The following is a 4135-nucleotide window of genomic DNA, read 5'->3' as shown; positions in this document are numbered from 1 at the left end:
TTGCAATCTACTAACTATCCTAGAGTCCTGACCTGTATCTTGATCTACTACTAGCCTAGCAAGTCCTGCTTATTGATCTACTACTGCTAGAGTTCCTGTACTGTATTGATTCTAACTACTGCTAGAGTCCTGTACCTGTATTGCCTATCTAGACTGTTGAGTCAAAGTCCGTAGCTGTATTGAATCTGACTACTGCTAGAAGTCCTGTACCTGCTATTGATCATACTACAGCTAGAGAGTCCTGTAACCTGTAACGAGCTAAAAATAAACAGACATTCGAATATCCCTGTTGAGGATGTGCGAAGTATTAATTACACTTTGGACTGGGCACTCAATACACCCAGCACTACAGAAGATCACAGAGCCTCCATTCCACAACTCAGTTGCCAGAGAGAAGGAAATCTCCTCAAATGGATTTCACCATGGAGGCCATAAGGTGACCTTTGTAAACAGTACAGAGGTTTATGGCGTATTAACGAAGCGAGGAAACTGAGATGATCAACAACATTGTAGTTACTCCACCTATACTAACCCAATTGACAGAGTGAACCAAGAAGGAAGCCTTTTACAGAATTAAAAAATAGTTCCCAAAACATGAAATCTTTTGCAACAAGGCACTAAAGTAATACTTGCAAAAAATGTGACAAAGCCAATATCTTTTTGTCCTGAATTTACGACGTTGTTATGGTGTGGCAAAATCCAATACAACACATTACTAAATAACACTTACAATATTTTCAAGCATAGTGGTGCTGCATCATTTATGGGTAGGCTTGTAATCATTAAGACTGGGAGTTTTTCAGGATAAAAAAATACATGTAATGACTTGAAAATCCTATGGCAAACCTAAAAGGGTGGTCTAGCCAATGATTCAAACAACCAGTTTGACAGAGCCTTGAGAATTTTGAAAAGAAAAATGGGAAATGCTGCGCAATCCAAGTGTGTAAAACTTCATTAGACTTACCCAGAAAGACTCACAGCTGTTAATCGCTGCAATGGGCTTTAACAAAGTATAGACTCGGGGCTGTGACATACTTAAGTAAATTAGATATTTCTATGTTTCATGTTCAATACATTTGCAAGCATGTTTTCACTTTGTCATGATGGGGTATCTGCATGTAGAGGGTAAGAAAACAAATAAATGTGTTGTATTATTGAATTCAGGCTGTAACACCGAACAAATGTGGAATAAGTCAAAGGCGTGGAATACTTTTCCTGAAGGCACTGTAGATATTGGACACCGGAATCCCCACTCTTCCACCAGCGAATAGCCTTGAAGCCACAGCTCGTCTCACAGGCTCGATTTTCCCCAGGGGAGCATGCGAAATTACAGGTCGGTATTGTGACCTGCGCTACATGCTTACAGTGAACACACAGCAGCTTTTTGGGCATGTTTGTTAATTTCTTTATAACAAAATCGGGCAACCAAGTCTGGCTCTTTACCAATGGGGTCAAAAGTCAACAAGAATGTTTGTATTCCACAAATTGTGGTTCTGAGTTTGAGCAGGGAATACTTGATGGACATTGAATACTGACTCGGCGCAGAGTATTGGCAGTTAATTTGAAGTAATATGGAGTCATTCTCTAAACTGTCTGGCTAGCTAGCTAACAAAACATTTACATACCAGATACATTCTTCAAATTCATTATTTTACACTATCTTATCACAGCACTGCAAACCATGGCTGACCAACTCCTGGACCAACTCCTGACCAACTCCCTGACCAACTCCCTGGACCAACTCCCTGACCCAAACTCCCCTGACCAACATGGTGACCCAACTCCCCTTGACCAACTCCCGACCAACTCCCTGACAAACTCCCTGACCAAGCTCCCTGCACCAACATGGTTGACCAACTCCCCTGCACCAAACGGCCCTGACCAACATGGTTACCAACTCCCTGACCCAACTCCTCTGACCAACTCCCTGACCAACTCCCTGGACCCAATCTCCTTGACCAACATGGTTGACCAACTCCCTGACCAACTCCCTGAACCAACATGGCTACCACTCCCTGACCAACTCCCTGACCAACTCCCTGATCAACTCCCTGACCCGAACTCCCTGACCAACTCCTGACCAACTCCCTGACCAACTGTCCACTGATCAACTCCAGACAACTCCCTGACCAACTCCACTGACCAACTCCAACTGTCCAACATGACGACATCACACTGACCAACTCCTGACCAACTCCCTGACCAACTCCCTGACCAACCTCCCTGACCAACTCCCTGACTAACTCCTGACCCACACATTGGTTGGACCCACTCCCCTGGACCAACTCCTGGACCAACTCCTGACCAACCTCCCTGACCAAACTCCCTTGAACTTTACCCCATCGATAAGAAGGTTCATGTCCATTCCAGTATTCTGATTCCTTAATTCTATGGGGTGTTTTCGTCGTCTGCCAGGAGACTGAGGCTGTCTGTAGGTAGTTAGTAGTATTATACTAGTATGCTGATTCCTTATGGCCTTACCCTATCCCTCTGGAAACCTCATTGTCACTATATCATTAACTTTTGGAAGGGCCGTAGGTTTTGCTATACGTTATTATTGTGTCTCACACTTACAGTCAGGCAGGTTAGGTCTCATTGAAGATACCTTTTAAAACTAGTGTTGAATATCAGAAGCAATTTCAACATGTCCCTACTATTAGCTCCATAAATGGTAGCAGAGTTAAAACCTACTACACAAAGGATCCTGGCTGTGGCCTGCTGTGGCTGGTACTGACTGTCCTGTCCTGCCCAACCTGATGGATATGAGTAGAGATGACTGTACTTGTCCTGTACCGGCCACCTGGTGGATATGATAGAGATGACTGTACTGTCCTGGTCCTGCCACCTGGTGGATATTCGATAAAATGACTGTACTGTCCTGTCCATGCCACCTGGTGGATATGATAAGATGACAGTACTGGCCTGTACCGCCACTGGTGGAAATATGATAGAAGGATGACTTACTGTCCTGTCCTGCCACCTGGCGTGGATATGATAGAGATGACTGTACTGGTCCTGTACCGCCACCTGGTGGATATGCATAGAGATGACTGTACTGTCCTGTACCGCCACCTGGTGGATATGATAGAAGCATGACTTACTGTCCTCTACCGGCCACCTGGGTGGAGTATGATAGAGATGAATTACTGTCCTGGTTACCGCCCACCTTGGTGAATATGATAGAGATGCTGTACCTGTCCTGTGTACCGCCACCTGGTGGATTAATGATAAGATGGACTGTACTGTCCTGTCCTGCCACCTGCGTGGATATGATAGAGGATGACTGTACTGGCCTGTACCGCCACCTGGTGGATATGATCTAAGATGACTCTGTACTGGTCCTCTACCGCCACCCGGTGGATATGATAGAGATGAACTGTTACTGTCCTGTCACCTGGTTGGATATGATAGAGATGAATGACTGTCCTGTACCGCCACCTGAGTGGAATATGATAGAGATGAAGGTACTGTCCCCTGTACCGCCACCTGTGGATATTGATAGAGATGACTGGTACTGTCCTAGTCCTGCCACCTGGTGGAATATGAGAGAGATGAATGTACTGTCCTGTACTGCCACTGCGTGCGATAGGATAGAGATGACTGTACGTCCTGCCACCTTGTGGATATGATAGAGATGACTGTGACTGTCCTACCGCCACCTGCGTGGATATGATAGAATGACTGTACTGTCCTGTCCTGCCACCTGGTGGATATGATAGAGATGACGTACATGTCCTGCCACCTGGTGGATATGATTAGAGATGACTGTACTGTCCTGTACTGCCACCTGGTGGATATGAATTAGAGATTACTGTACTGTCCTGACTGCCACATGTGGATATGATAGAGATGACTGTATGTCCTGTTCCCTGCCACCTGGTGGATATATAGAGATGGACTGACTGTCCTGCCACCTGTGGATATATTAGAGATGAATGTACTGTCCTTACGCCACCTGTGAATATTGGATAGAGATGACTGTACTGTCCTCTACCGCCATCCTGGTGATATGATAGAAGATGACTGTACTGCCTCTACGCCACCTGGTGATATGATAGGATGAATGTAACTGTCCTGTACCGCCACCTGGTGAATATGATTGAGATGACTGTACTGTCCATTCATCTCTTCTCGG

The sequence above is a fragment of the Salvelinus sp. IW2-2015 genome, unplaced genomic scaffold (genome assembly GCF_002910315.2).
Source record: "Salvelinus sp. IW2-2015 unplaced genomic scaffold, ASM291031v2 Un_scaffold5204, whole genome shotgun sequence".
Classification (NCBI taxonomy): domain Eukaryota; kingdom Metazoa; phylum Chordata; class Actinopteri; order Salmoniformes; family Salmonidae; genus Salvelinus; species Salvelinus sp. IW2-2015.
Note: the sequence above shows the minus strand (reverse complement) of the source record.